Source organism: Phocoena phocoena, chromosome 2 (assembly GCF_963924675.1).
Source record: "Phocoena phocoena chromosome 2, mPhoPho1.1, whole genome shotgun sequence".
In the NCBI taxonomy this organism is placed as follows: domain Eukaryota; kingdom Metazoa; phylum Chordata; class Mammalia; order Artiodactyla; family Phocoenidae; genus Phocoena; species Phocoena phocoena.
The window spans coordinates 144,293,326-144,309,330 of record NC_089220.1 but is presented as its reverse complement, the minus strand read 5'-3'; the positions used below and the strand labels follow the sequence as shown (position 1 = coordinate 144,309,330).

At 45.4% G+C, this 16,005-nt stretch overlaps 1 pseudogene; it reads right to left on the bottom strand.

Moving 5' to 3' along the window:
• Positions 1-355: 355 nt before the first annotated feature.
• Positions 356-15,274, bottom strand: LOC136118538 (frizzled-3 pseudogene; annotated as a pseudogene).
• Between the last annotated feature and the right edge of the window lie 731 nt (positions 15,275-16,005).

Genomic DNA, 16,005 nt, shown 5'->3' with positions numbered 1-16,005 from the left:
ACGTTAGAGAGACTATACCATGCTGGGTATAAGAATGCTTTTTAGTTTTATGATAAAATATTAATTCAGACCCACAAATCCAAAGTTTGCATACAGATGGACTGGACCTGGATTGAATTAATTTTGCCTAAGTATTCTGAAAAAATGAATTAAGGAAACAATATAAGTAATCTTTTTTTTTTTTTTTTTTTTGGTACACGGGCCTCTCACTGTTGTGGCCTCTCCCGTTGCGGAGCACAGGCTCCGGACGCGCAGGCTCAGCGGCCATGGCTCATGGGCCCAGCCGTTCCGCGGCATGTGGGATCCTCCCGGACCGGGGCACAAACCCGTGTGCCCTGCATCGGCAGGTGGACTCTCAACCACTGCGCCACCAGGGAAGCCCCAATCTTTTTTTTTTTTTTTTATTGTCACTTTCAATTTTATTCATCGCTAAAAGGATGATAGTTGGAGTCCCAGGGATGCCCCCACAGCACTGGAGTGAAATAGCAATGCTTTCTTCTCAATAGCTTCACTATCCCACTTTGACACAGCTGCCAAGAACCACATGATGGTAAGAATTACCCACCAAACACTACCAGCCATAGTAAAATAAATAGAGTACCACTAAAAGCATGGTACAGGCTTTATTATGAGATCCTGGTGTCACTGTGGAAGCCTTATACTGTGCAGGGCTAGATGCATTGTGGGCTACTCGGTCCTCAAGGAAAAACAGAATCAAGAAAATTAATGATACCATCATGTAGCAGACTGCATAAAATATAATAGGCCTTTCAGGATAATGAAATCTTGTGACATCAATCCAAAAAGTTAAAAAAGTAAATAATGTGGCAGAGAGGCAAATGAGTGAAATCAATCCTATGAAATACGGAGCAAATGAAAGTTCTTCTCTCCTAAAGTATATATTTGGACAACGAGGTGAACAATCACACATGTGTGAAAAAGAATAGCCAAGATCAGGATCAATTTTCAACTCTCGGGGACACCAAACACCATGGTCCCTCTGCACTGCCACTGGGCCTCCTTCAGTAGGATCTCCAGCTAAATTCACATCCACAAGTCGAGGATACGGTTCATCACAATCTGGGAACCTACTGCATTCCATATCTTCAGGCCAAGGGACACCAAACATCTCCACGAGCTTCAAACACTCTCTGTAAGCCCTCTGACAGAGCCTAGGGCAGGGAAGTGTGACATGTCCGTATTCCATACAAATAGAAGCATCGAGTGCACAAATGACCGGAAATCTCGAGAACAACCCAAGTTCACCCTAGGGTGGAATGGCTTCATCGCTAAAGCCGCTGTCTGTCGGTCATAACGTTCAGAAGATCAGGCATGAAGGTGGTATTATAAGGCAAATCTTGGCACATCCCGAAGGTAATAGGTTCACAGGAAAACAAACTGTGTCCACTTATATGCCCCACCCACAAAGTCAAGGGCCACAGAATGAAGACGATCCAACTCCTAGCCTTGCTTCCTCGACTGAATGAGATTCAGATGGTCAGCCCTCCTCACTCTGTATTTTAGACCTTTATACACTTGCAGGCCTCAGCTTGAAAGTACTTCTATCTTACTGTTAAGTTCTTCAAACAGATCCTCTTTGCACCATCAGAGGTTTGTTAGCTTGGTCTCACAAAAGGCATTTGTTTTTGAAGGTTTCACAATATGGGAAAATGACATCATCTTGTCTCTTCTTTTCATTTTATTACATAGGGCACCACTTGGCCCACATGTCAAGTTGATTACCCACATTCGCAAACAACAGATTCCATCTCAGGAGAAGAGCTGTTTCTTCCTTTGACTGAAATATCTCACGCCTCAGGGCCAGGCTCCTGGGGGCCTGCAGCACGGGCCGGGGGAGTGGCTGCGGGTCCATCATGTACATGGAGAGAACGAGGACCGCCGGCGAGCACACATGGACCAATATAGCTAATCTTGTAGAAGAAAATGTTTATTCTCCCTCAGAGGACAAATCAATCGCAATATGCCATTGTAAGTCATTTTAATCCTACGTTAATTTAGAGTCCTCCCCCCAGATACTAGCAAAAGTCAATACTTGGTTAATATTGGATGTACCTTTTTAAAAAGCATACACCACTTCCTTCCTCTAGAATTCAGGCTTGGCCATAGCTGCCCTTGGCTTTCTCCAGGGTGAGCCTGAATCGTGGAGATTTTGCTGTACCTGGAATTGGTTTATGTCTTCACTACTCCTTGTAACGGAAAGAAGAGGGAGAAGGTACATAGAAGTGATAGTGTCTTATGTGAAAAATATACCCGTATCCAAAATCAGGAAAACTTTGGAGTTCCTAGCTGGAACCAGCCACCGCACTTCAACCCACACAAACACTGTTGCTTTGCTGTCTCAAAATTGACTTCAACTTGTAGCAGTTTTTGAAATTCCCTGAAGATTCATTACATCCTGGACATAAAATTATTGTTAGGAATCAGTCGTGCGAGTGTGACTAATTACAATACAGTTTCCTTTCCTTTGTCAAGGAAAGCACTTAATAAATGATTCCTGATAAGTTACTGAGTAGATATCCTGCTAATAGAAGAACATGTGCTAATAGAAGAACATGTGTATTTTTATGCTGGTTATGCAGTCATGTTCTCCGTTTTAATGATTCTTGTATACTTTCAGAAGTCCCAGCGAGGGAGCCTTTCCTAGCTCATTTTCTCTGGGACCGATGCTGTTTGATCTGGGTGTCTCAGCCAGTCTAAACAGCATTTTGTTGTTTTATCATAAAAGTTCAGTTTTCTCATTAGCAATGTATGTGTGACCTATATACTTCTTTCTGATCCAATCTTTTTTCTACCCTTCGGTTTATTCATTTATTTAGTTAGGCAACTGATATTTATTAAGCAACTTGAATGTGCCAGGGCAGTGGCTCATGGCTGAAATATCGTCCCCAGAAGGGACAATGTCTTGTACGTACTACATGCTTAATAAAAATTTGTTGAGTGGATGTGTGAACAAATGAATTCATGAAAGTCTTAGACCTGATGTCTTGGAACTTCTATTCTAATGAATGTGCAGATAGCAATCGCTTGCAAATACATAAAATAATTTCAAACAACAATAGGCGTAATGAAGAAAGATTTTCAACTTAGGAGCAGAGGTACTGCTTGAGTTAGGGTAGCCAGGGAAGGCTCCCCCGAGGATATGGTGCATGGAGGACTGAAGATGAACATTTCTGACAGAGGGAACTTGCAGTGCGAAGGAAAGCCGGGGTAGCTTGAACTCAGTGAACTGGACAAGAGAATTTGGTATGAGGAGAAATTGGTGATGTAGGCAGAGGCTAGGTTATGTAGGGACTTATCAGCCACAATAAGGATGTTCGGTTTTATTTTCAATATAATGGGAAGCTTCTGGAAGACTGCAAGCAGGGAGATGACATAATCCATCATCTGATTTATACTTTTAGGAGCTCGCTCTGGCTACAGTGTGGAGAATGGACCACAGGGAAGCAAGGCTGGAAACAAGGGCATTGGTCAGGAGGTAGTTGCAGTGATTCTAGGGGGAGATGCTGGTGGCTGGGCCAGCGGGAGGCAGTGGATTTAGAAAGGACTGAGCTCGTGTTTGTAGGTGCAGCCAACCAGACTTGCTGACGAGGGGTGAGAGAATGACACAAGTTGATCAGGGATGACTTTTGGATTTTTGGCTTGAGGAACAGGGTAAGTGTCGGTACTGTTTAATTTATTGGAGAAGACTTCAGAAAGAACAGCTTGGGGATAGGGAATGGTATCTAAGGCTCTATTTGGGGCATGTTCCATGTGAGGTTTTTGTCATCTGGTCTCTAGAGGATGCAATTTGACATGCGAGATTCAGTGATTTGACTCCTGCCTACCTCTCCCATCACTTTCTATACTGAAGTGTTCTATGCACTAGATACCCCACACAGCCTGCCTGCCATCTCAAACGCCTCTTCTCCGCCTGGACAATGCACCTTGAAAACTCTACTCAGTATCGTGTTCTCTAGGAAGTCTTCTGTATCAGTCAGTTTAGACCATGATATGCTGCACTAACAAGCAACCCCCAAACCTCAGTTGCCTATAACAACAAAGGTTCGCTTATGTCCTGTGCTGCATGTCCATCATGAATCAGTGCGGCTAGATTTCAGTTCTTCTTCACTACAGGACCCAGGCTGAATGAGCAGCCCCATATCTGGGATATACCTGTCTCCTGACAGAGGGGAAGAGAAAGATAGCAGGAGTACGTAATGGCTCTTAGGGTTTCTGCTCCAAAGTGACACGCCATCCCTGCATTTACATTTCATTGCCAGGTCAAGTCACAAGGCCCAGCCTGATTTTAATGGGGTGGAAGAATCGACTTCTTGCTCGAGGAAAACCTAAGGAGGGAGGAGTCTAGTAGCAAAGGGCAGCGGTTATTCTAAAAATAGTAATAATAACGAACACAGTGCTAATTAGCATACGAGCATGATAGATATGCAAATTCTCAGGTCCCACCCCAGATCTACTGCAAGAGAAAACCTCAGAGGTAGGGGGAAGGATGGAGGTCTAGTATTCTGTGATTGGACCAGTCCTCCAGGTGATTCGAATTCATGCTCAAGTGTGAGAACAACTGACCTCACCCACCTTCTCCGGTGGGTGAGGTCTATCACCCACCAGAGAAGACTAACTTCTTCTACCAGCTAGGTCAAGAGCTATTCCCTAGGGTAGTCACACTTCTATCACTGTTGTTGCTGCTGTATTTGGAAGTTCAAGCCTTTTCAATACCACTACTGACATAGGGTAGGCATGCAATAAATATCTGTAGAACTGTAGAACAAAACTCTCATGTGACCCACAGGAGCAATGTAGCATTTGCAGTCCTAGCCCAGCTCTGGAGGTCCAGTCCATAATGCTCTTGAGACCTGTGTTTTATACAAGATCAAGGAGTAGCTCAACTCCTGGAAGTCACCGTCTATGCACATCACTTATCTTAGTTCATTTGCAGAACTTGTCATTATGCAGACATAATTATTTATTTTTCATACTAGAATGGAATCTCCATAAACGCTGCATTTTCAGCGCCCACAACAGTGCCAAGCCCAGAGGCCTTCAATGACTATTTGCGAAAGGAATGAATGGAGTATTTCTTCATATTTGTATTAAGAGTGAAAAAATCACACGCGCTGCTGCTTTTAAAAGAAAGGGCGCTTACTTTAGAAAGCATGCTATTAATGTGGGGTTGGAATGCTCAGTGAACTTACAAATTCCTGAGGCTAAACTTCTGTAAATTAGCTGGAACGTTCTCTATTTGAAATAAAAACTAGCATAAGACAAATTTGAAAAAAATGATACACGTAGTAACTATAATGGTCCTTTACGTACAGACAGCATGACAAAATCTACACAGCACTTTCACATTGTTGCTTACATAGTTTTCTCTGTATTTCAAGGCTAAGATTTTAGTTTCAGGAAGGTGTCTTGGGTTACGGTCTCCGGGAGTCAGACGATGGGACAGAGATTTGTTTGCAGGGTTTACGGGGAAGTGCCCATAGGATCAGCAGCCTGGAGGAGGGAGGAGGGAGGAGGATGTGGACCACAGGGCAGCTGCGGGCGAGAGCTGGGCCCAGCACAAGCGGATCTCTGGCGGTGCTGTCCCACCTTGAAGCAAGGGACGGGGCCTTTCTGCCTCTGCAGGGAATAACGTTCAGAGGTGTTGCCTCTGGGGCATGATGTGGCTTTGGGAGAGAAGGCTTTCTTCAGCTGAAAGCAATTCCCAGAGAGCAGATCACCGGAGAGCCTCAGCCACCAACACTCTTGTGGCCGGGGGACTGTGCGTTTCCGGGCTGGAGCGAGGCTCTGGGCAGCACAGCATCCAGCACAGGAGACTGTGTCAGCTTCACCTGTGAATTTGTCAGAAACGCACGTCAAGCCTACTCTGGATCTTAACAGGCCCGCCCAGGTGATGCCGGTGCACACGCAAACTTGAAGACCACTAGGCTCGAGCGTCCGGAGAGGGCTTTGGTCCCTTCACAGGACCCGAGGATCCACTTGCTTCTTATTCTGTATGATGCCACTTGAAAACTGATGACTTCCCTTTCAAGGGACCCAAAAGAATTCCCTTGGGCCACACTTGGAGTCAGTTTGTAATGGAAATTAAAATGTAGAAAAAAAGGAAATGAATTGATTTTCCTGTGTTCACCAGTTTTCAAAGACAGAGAGAAAGCAAGGAAATCAAAAGAAGAGATATGAATGTGTCTATGTGTAGGACATGGATTTCCTGAGGTGTAGATAAGCCAAGAATAAATCAGCTGGGGAAGAAATCCTGTAGTGGGGATGACCTTCTGCCTCTAGGTGGCACTGTTAACACAAGACAGCTCTGTGGTCCAGTGTCGCAGTGGAGCGGGAAAGCGTCCTTTGTACGTAAAGTGTTTTTGCTGGTTATTTATGACTCAGGGAGTATTCAAGTTAAATTTAGAGAAATTTGTTATATTTAGCACATACGTTCTGCACACAATTATTTCATTAAGCACCCAAGCTTTACTATACTAAAGTTTCCTCTTTTTTCCTTTCTAAATTCTAAGAAAAATTAATCTTCATAATTATCATTGTACATTATTGAGATAATATTTTAAAATAATAATAATAACTCCTCGCATTTGTGCATCACTTGGAAGTTTTAACAGCCACATTAAGTGAAGAAAGCCGAGCACAGAAATTATGTCTAGTATGTCACTATTCGTTTAAAAACTAAGGTGCTAAAAAGAATATATCATTGTATTGTTAACTATGTACATAAGACATCTTTAGAAATGTAACTAATAACAGTGATTACCCTTTGCAGAGGGATGGGGTTCGGAGGACGGGATATAGAGTGGGAGGAAGAATTTTCACTATATACCCTTCTGTACTTTTTGAAGTTCTAACCATGTGAATGTATTACTATTCAAAAAAATTTTTTTAAGAAAAATTTTGGGTGTTTTCCTGCATCCTGAGGAACGATGAGAAATGAGTATTGCCGTTCTCATTTTACAAAGAGTCATGCACGTAGGAGAGATGGTACTTTAACTGCAGGCGTCTCATTTCTGTGACAGTGCTCTTTCTACAAACCATTTTGCTTCAAATTTTACCTAAATCTGAAACTGCAGGGTGCAGTGCTATATCTTGGAAGCCGCTTGCACTGGCTTTACTCAGAAGTAAACCCAGTCTCACTGAGTCAACTGTTGCATCGTTTACACTATTTTCATGGAACTAAAAGTCTGCTTCTTCAAAGAAAATCAAAGTAATATCTGTTTCATAAGCAAAGGACAATTTCCTTGAAATTAACTTTTGCTATCTGTGGAAGATTGCAGTAAACCATGAAATTTACTAGATTATGAAATACAGAGCTGCTTTTTTCTGATTTGAAGAGTTTTTGTAACTGGCCTCAAAGAAATATAGTCTAAAAGTCTAGGTTTCTCCTAGGGTATAAAGGATGGGTATACCCTAGGATGGGTATAAAAAGACAACCCTGCATAGACTTGCACTCCAGGGCATGGCTCTGTCAGCCTTTCTAGCAGGGGTGCTTATGGCATAGAGTCTGTCTTATCTTCCAGAAACTGGGTCTCTTCAGAATTGTTATCTATGTGCATGCGTGGTAAGTGTGGCAGGTACAGAGGGGAGGAGGGAGGAAAAAGGGAGGTAAGGAGGGAGCTTAGCTGACTATTTGACAGTGACCTTATTTAGGTCACTCTTTTCATCAGTGGAATTCAACTTGGTACCGGCCCAACCTTGAGAAAGTCACTGAAATTGTTTCCACATCTGTAGAATGGGAATCATTCCTACTTAGGGTCACTGGAACAATTAAAATGGTAAGGTAACTGGCATAGTGCCTAGAGAAAAGCATGTTTAAAATAGATACTGTTGGGAATTCCCTGGCGGTCCAGTGGTTAAGACTCAGTGCTTCCAATGCGGGAGGACGCTGGTTCGATCCCTGGTCGGGGATCAAGGATCCCATAAGCTGCGTGACACGGCCAAAAAAAAAAAAAAGGTATTGTTTCAGGTGTGGAGTGACAGGGCTGGGGTTAGCTGCCTCTCCATCCCCCCATCTTTGAGGTGGGGTCAATACCACTCACTTTGCAGGACTGCCGTTAGAGCCAACAAGATAGAATAGCCCGATAATGCAGCTCCCTGCTCAAAGACCAGAGATGGCAATCTAAACCCAGGAAGTGGGAACCCCTGTCCGGGTAGAGATGTGCGAAAGTCCCATAGCAGACCTGGGACCCGAGAGAGGCACCGGGGCCAGAGGCCTGGAGGTGGCGTCCTCTGAGAGGAGAGGAGGGTGGGTGCTGTGGAAGGGATCCGGTTTTCTAGCACACACCCTGGAGCCTGAAGACAGAGCCCTGCAGAGCATCCATGTACGAGCACTGGGGAGGACATGACGAGCCACAGTAATGTTGTGTTGGTAATTCTTGAAGCTGGTTGATGGGTCCATGGGGGTTTGTCATACTACTGCTTCCACTTTTGCGTTGTTTGAAATTTTCCATAATAAAAAAGTTAAAAAAAAAAAAGACCACGTTTCAAACTATACACACATTATACTGTATTGCATATATGGTGCATTTCCAAATTGAAAGGATAAAAAAAAGACATGATGAGGAGGACCAGGGGAGGTCGGAGGTTCAAGGTTCTGGGGAGGGGAAGATTTGAAGGGTCAAAATAAGAGATAATGATGATCGAGCGCTTGTTACATGGGAAACACCCAGCGTGCATTACCTCATGTAGCCCTCAAAACCACCACCCAGTACGGCAGGTGCTCCTTGGGGCCCCATTTCACAGATGATGAAACTGAGGCCTGGAGAGGGAATGTGAGTGACCCAAGGTGGCACAGCTGGTGAGTGGCTGAGCTGGGATTGGAAGTCAGGCCTGTGCTCTGGCCACCCACTACTCCACCCTTACCCCCAGCTGAAGGGGGCGGTGCTGGCACCAGCACCAGGAGGCCCGGAGGGGATGCAATTGAATTGGGCACAGCAGACCCCAGGGAAGCCATGAGCAAGTGTCATTTAAAGAGACTGGAGGTGGAGCAGGTGGACAGCTCATTGTGATGTGCAGGAGAGGAGGAAGCAGGAGCTGAAGAGCAATATTGTAAATATTGTATTAATAGAGTAAGTCCCCTACGTACGAACCTTCAAGTTGCAAACTTTCAAAGATGTGAACGTGGGCTTCCCTGGTGGCGCAGTGGTTGAGAGTCCGCCTGCCGATGCAGGGGATACGGGTTCGTGCCCCGGTCCGGGAAGATCCCACATGCTGTGGAGCGGCTGGGCCCGTGAGCCATGGCCGTTGAGCCTGCGCGTCCGGAGCCTGTGCTCCGCAACGGGAGAGGCCGCAACGGTGAGAGGCCCGCGTACCGCAAAAAAAAAAAAAAGATGTGAACGTGCATTTGCGCGTCCAACCACCTAAGTGAGTTCACGTGTCTGGCATACATTGTCATGGGCGTGCATCCTCTACCAGTGGCTGTGCTTTTGTGTACTTTACTGTACAGCACGGTAGAGAGTACAGTAAAAAATAGAAGTGTTACTTTCTTTGGTACTAGTGCAGAACTTCTTGGAATACGCAACCTTAGAATAAAACATTTCAGGACTTCCCTGGTGGTCCAGTGGTTAAGACTTCACCTTCCAATGCAGGGGTTGTGGGTTTGATCCCTGGTCCAGGAGCTAAGATCCTACATGCCTTGTGACCAGAAAACCAAAACGTAAAACAGAAGCAATATTGTAACAAATTAAATAAAGACTTTAAAAATTATATTTCAAGCCCATAAAATAATTTCACTCTGAAGAATTTTGAATAGGAATGTACATTAGATATTAGAGATATTGGGTTGATAGGTAAAACTCAGTTACCATCTTTTTAATCCAATTACTTCACTGTGACCACGTTTGTTAAAACCAAGTTCTGTATTATGTGTGGTCTTTATGATTTCTTTGGATCCCTAGTATCTATGTTTATTTCAGCAGACATAATATACTTGTGTGAAAAGTATTACAAACCCATTACAGTACAGTACTATATAGCCAATTGTGTTAGCTGTGTACCTAGGCTAACTTTGTTGGACTTAACAAACAAATTGCACTTACAAGCGCGCTCTCAGAATGGAACTTGTTCATATGCAGGGAAATTACTGTAGAGTAAATGATGAGAAGGGGGTGGGTGATGGAGGAGGCATCGTCAAGGGAGGCTTTCTTTTTTTTTTTCTGCGGCATGTGGGATCTTCCTGGACCGGGGCACGAACCCGTGTCCCCTGCATCGACAGGCGGACTCTCAACCACTGCGCCACCAGGGAAGCCCAAGGGAGGCTTTCTTTAGGAAGCAGAAGATTATGGCCTGGTTACAGGTCAAGGGACAGAAGCCCAAGCAGACAGAAAGGTTCGTGTTTTGAAAGAGAGGGACCCAGGCGCAGATGGAGGAATTCACCTGGGGAAGAGAGAGCAGAGTGAAGACATGAACAGGTACAGAGCGCCCACTGTGTCTGTCCTGCTCCTTATCTCATTTACTTACTGATCCCAGATTCAAGGGGTCATGGTCTGCAGATGAGGAAATTCAAGATCAGGACAGGCTGACAGACCTGCCCAAATCTGCACAGACAGAAAGCGAGCAGGCAAGAACCGGACCTGTGTCGGTCGACTCTGAGGCCCGTGTGTGCTCTTCCTTCCTTCCCCCAGGCCCTGCAGCCCATCTCCTGCTGGGACGGGGGCGGGGTGGGCGGGGTGGGCAGAAGAGCTGGAGGGGACAGGGAGGCCAGGGAGTTTATCACTTGCTGGGAAAGACAGAGAGGTGATGGGCAGTTAGGTTGCTTCCATGTCCTGGCTATTGTAAATAGTGTTGCAGCGAACATTGGGGTGCATGTGTCATTTTGAATCAGGGTTTTCTCAGGGCATATGCCCAGTAGTGGGTTTGCTGGGTCATATGGTAATTCTATTTTTAGTTTTTTAAGGAACCTCCGTACTTTTCTCCATAGTGGCTGTATCAATTTACATTCCCATCAACAGTGCAAGAGGGTTCCCTTTTCTCCACACCCTCTTCAGCATTTACTGTTTGTAGATTTCTTGATGATGGCCATTCTGACTGGTGTGAGGTGATACCTCATTGTAGTTTTGATCTGCATTTCTCTAATGGATAAAGAAGATGTGGTACATATATACAGTGGAATATTACTCAACCATAAAAAGGAACAAAACTGGGTCATTTGTAGAGACGTGGATGAACCTAGAGATTGTCAAACAGAGTGAAGTAAGTCAGAAAGAGAAAAACAAATATCATATATTAACGAATGTATACGGAATCTAGAAAAATGGTACAGATGAACCTGTTTGCAGGGCAAGAACAGAGACGCAGACTTAGGGAACAGATGTATGGACATGGCGGGGAGGGGGATGAATTGAGAGATTGGGATCGACATATACACGCTACCATGTGTAAAACAGATAGCTAGTGGGAACCTGCTATATAGCACAGGGAGCTCAGCTCGGTGCTCTGTGATGACCTAGATGGGCGGGATGGGGGCGAGGTGGGAGGGAGGTCCAAGAGGGAGGGGATAGATGTATACGTATAGCTGATTCACTTCGTTGTACAGCAGAAACTAACACAACATTGTAAAGCAACTATACCCCAATAAGAAAAAAATAAACAACAATATTAAAAAAACAAGCTCAATAAATGCTCATGACTATTATAAAAAAAAAAAAAAAGTCAGAGGGATGAAAAGGGACGGTCCGAAGGGGCTGGTGTGGGGAATTCTGCAGCCAGCAACTGGGGAGACCTGGCCAAGGGAGGCCTGGCCAACTGGGAAGGCGCGCAAGGCCCAGCTGGGCCTGTCAGCATCAGCGGCTGCCTAATGGGAAGGGCGCAGAGCTCAGCAAGGAGGGCCACACACGTGAGGGCGGAGGTGAAAGGCGAGGACACGGCTTCATTTTTTTCTCTTCTCTCACTGGCCAGGAAGATTAACGTGTGCACCGCATGCAGTTGTAAGTATGCGTGTGAGTGTGTTAGTACCCAAGGCGTGTGTGGGTTTCCGTGTATGGGTGTGAGAGAGCGTGTTTATGTTTGTGTGAATGTGTGGGTGTATGTGTGAGGGTCTGTGTGTGGGTGGTGCGCGCGCATGTGCTTGGCCAGTGGAGAAGAGAAGGTTCCCTGGCTGTGCGGCTGGACGGCAAACACATCCCTCTGAAATAAATCACTGTCTCCAGTGCTGGCTGCAAGCTATGTGCCAGGCTTCCTGAGGCTCGGGCTCTGGCTCCTCGCGGCCTGGTTCCCTATCTCCCCTCAGAGTGGCCCCAGACTTTTGGGCACAAGGATGTTCTGTGCAGGTCAGAAGGGCACCGTCAGGTGGGAGCCAACCTCGTGCAGGGTCTGCAAATGCCTGTGGTCACAGCTGGGGCTCTTCCGTGGGGCGTCCTGACCCAAGTGCACCCACCTCCTGTGTGTCTGAGTCTGCGTGGGAAATCCGGGTGCATAGGTTATACCTGCAGTGTTTTGTTACTGAAATGCAAGTGGCAGGGATTGAATTAGAGAGAGCGAGAGAGAGAGAGAGAGAGAGAGAGAGAGAGAGAGAGAGAGAGAGAGCGCAAAGAGGCACATTTGTGGCACAGGAAGTGTAATTCAGCCAAACATGTTGCATGTTCCTAGACTTTCCTTGTTTGCCTATAAACTGATTCCCTCCCTCCCTCGCTCCTTCTTTCCTTCCTTCCTTCCTTCTACAGACTGTTTATTGAAGCCATATGATGTGCCAGGGACAGTGCCGGCTGCTGGGCCTAGAGGAGGGAACAGTCAGACACAGGTCCTGGCCTCATGATCTGAGTCTGTCAGGAGAGACACACATGGAGCAAGTCTTCATCCCCGTGGCACATGCGCATAGACGGGGAAAGGTGTCCTGGGATCTTGTAATAAAAGGCTCTTAGTCCTGGAGTGCGGGGTGGTGAGCTAGGTGACAAGAGCTTTCAAAGAAGCCCTCCTTGGGAGTGAGAATCACCTTGTGCTCTCCGTGGTGCCCACCCCAGTGTGAGACCCTGTGCCTTTAAGGAGGCCTCGTCCACCGGGAAGGATCCTCCCCAGACCTGCCACGGGACTGGAACTGCAGTGAACCTGAGTCCCAGGATGGGATACACAGGGCTGACACCAGCCCAGGCCCCAGGTCTCTCCTCTGGAACTCTAGTTGGCCGTGACTTTTGACGCTCATTCAAGACCCATGGGATTTGATGATTCCAGCTGCGTTACGCCCCTTCTTCGTGTCAGCTCACTCCATCCACGGCCAACTAAGAACAGTAGGCTCTTACAACGAGCCAAGCATCACACTTGTGTGCACCACCATTCTTTGAAGTGGGTACTGTTATTGCCAACCCAGCTTTACAGTTGAGGAGACAGAGGCCCAGAGGGGTCAGGTTAAAAAGTGCGGATGTGGAATTTAAACCCAGGCGTTGTGGAATCAGAGTTCACATTCTTGTTGAATCTAAGTTGGCTTCTCAGATCTCAAAGATTCCTTCACCCCTTCGCTGCATGTTTGAAAGCCATCGTACCTTGAGATCCTACTATATGACGACACTGGGCTGAACTCTTCACTGCATGTTTGAAAGCCATCGTACCTTGAGATCCTACTATATGACGACACTGGGCTAAGCTCTTTATTCATCCAATCAATCTTAATAAAGTGCCAACTATGTGCTAGACAGAGTCCTGGATGCTGAGAACACAGGGGTGAGCAAAACACACAGCTTTCCTACCCTAATTATAATTGAGTGGGGATACATACGATATACAAAGAAGCCGAAGAATAATAGAATAGAATATCAGACATCGATAAATGTCATTTGTCTCACTCAGTATTTACCCCGTCTTTAATAAGCAAGTATTGTTATGCCCATTTTATAAATGCAGGAACTGAGGCTCAGAGCGATTTGTAAATAGATCCAAAGTCACACAGCTATCAACTTTGAACTTGGACTTGATTCAAATCCAGATTTCTCCAACTTTGAAGCTGAAGTTCTTAGCCATGATATACTCAGGCCATCGTCAAAGAAGGAAATACTACTTTCATTTATCTTTGCCCCCTTCCTCTTTTCTTCCAGCGTCCCTGCTAAAAAAAGAGGTTGGCGGGGAGGGAACAGAAGCTGAGGGCTGGACGGACAATACTCTGGAGCCACCTCCTGGGGTTACCTGGTCATTCTCCTGTCCCGGGGAAGGGCTATCCTCATACGTAGAGACTACCTTGTCTCATTCTGAATGGGAAAGTCATGCAGAACTAAATCAATAAGAGGTCTCTTTGACATTAGAACTTCTTTTGTTTATTTTTCTCTCCTCCTCTTGTGCTGACAAATGTGTTCATGTAAAGACAGAAAAAAAAAAAAACCAGCCGAGCAATTTGTCACGGTAATATCTTCCCTCCTGGCCTTCATAATGAATTGTACTGGTTAAAGTTAATCAATCATTCCCATAACTGTTCCTGTAGATGCTTCTTTTTTTAAAGGGCCCCCAGACTGGTTGCTTGAATGTACTGTTTCCGGGGACTCTGTGTGCACGTGGGTAAACCCAAGTGTTCCTTGAGGGGGAAGAGAATCACGGTGAGTAGGAGTCTGTGTCAGGCACCTAGCTGGCTGCTGTGGATGCATTACCCCATCTTCTCCCAGCAATCCTCCCACATCCTGGGAGTTTGGAGTTTCCTCCCTTTTACAGGTGATCTTACAGGGAGGCAATCAGGGGAGGTCTGTAGGCTAAGGGGATACAACTTCTAGGGAGCAGAGCTGTGATACAAACCTAAGCTTGTGTCTCCAGAGCGTCCACTTTGCCCTTCTGCATTCTAGTTAATAGGATAACCCTGGCTCCTAAAGATGCATTCCATGTCCTTACCAGATGTTCGCAAGTTTATTCTCAAGAGCATAAACATGTGTTGCTGTTCTCTGAATCCCCAAATCTTAATTTCTGCCATCTGGCTTTGTCCCTATAAAATGGGAACCTAACAACTCATCTTATCATGCGAGGCATTAAAATCACAGATTCCATAATCCCAGAGGCCCTCCCAAGCTCCCCTGAGTCTTCATATCGCAAAGCTTCACATGTTCCCCGAACAGGAGGTAGTGAGAAAATGGTAAAGACTTGAAAAAATTCAACCATATGACATATATTAATTTCTTGTGATGCTGATGCTATGGGAGAAATATTGAGTAGCTGCGCTCTGAAACCAGCAAGCGTTTAAAAGAATTGAAATTATTTGTGTTTAGCACTCTCATTACTTGTCCTCAATCTCACCGTTGCCAAAGCGGTTTGAAGAGGACTTGGATGTTGTTTCCGTGTATTTACTCATGTTCAACTGGGTTAAATATTGCCCTGGTATCCATTCCTGATTCGCACAGCAAGTCAAAGCAAAGGAGCTCAAATGAACTGTCACACATCCCCACTTAATGCGGTTTTAATTCTGAGACAAATAGGATCACAGTGAATTTCAATGAACTGTCCAGATTCTTTTATTTGAGTTTGCTGGGACGGTTGGTGTGTGGAATCAGAGGGCTGTGGGTTGAAGCTCGGCAATTGTTTTATTAGGCACAAATTCCGGTTGCCATAGTGCTCATTGTGACAGTCTGAATTTCATGTCACCTTATCTGTACTAATGAGGGACAGGAACACCACCAATAGATGTCAGCTTGAGACGGATCACAGGCTTTCTTGGAGCCCATGGTTCTTAAATCTCCATCTCTACCGCATCTAAAATTTAGCAAAAATGACATCATCTTATTTTCTCATGATACCTCCATTCCTAGGAACTCTTACCCGTTTTCATGAAATCAACTGTAGGAATATTGTAGAAGAAACTGAAATTATAGATGAGGGACTGGACTCCTTGACTTTTGAGGTTCTTTTAGGTTCCAAAATTCTGGGCTCATCTAAGATCTCAATAGCTCAGTTAGCTAGGAAGATATGGCCCAATTCTTTTTCTTTTTCCCTTCCCCCCACCCATCCCCCCTGGTAACCATAAGTTCATTCCCTAAGTCTGCAAGTCTGTTTCTGTTTTGTAAATAAGTTCACTTGTATCATTTC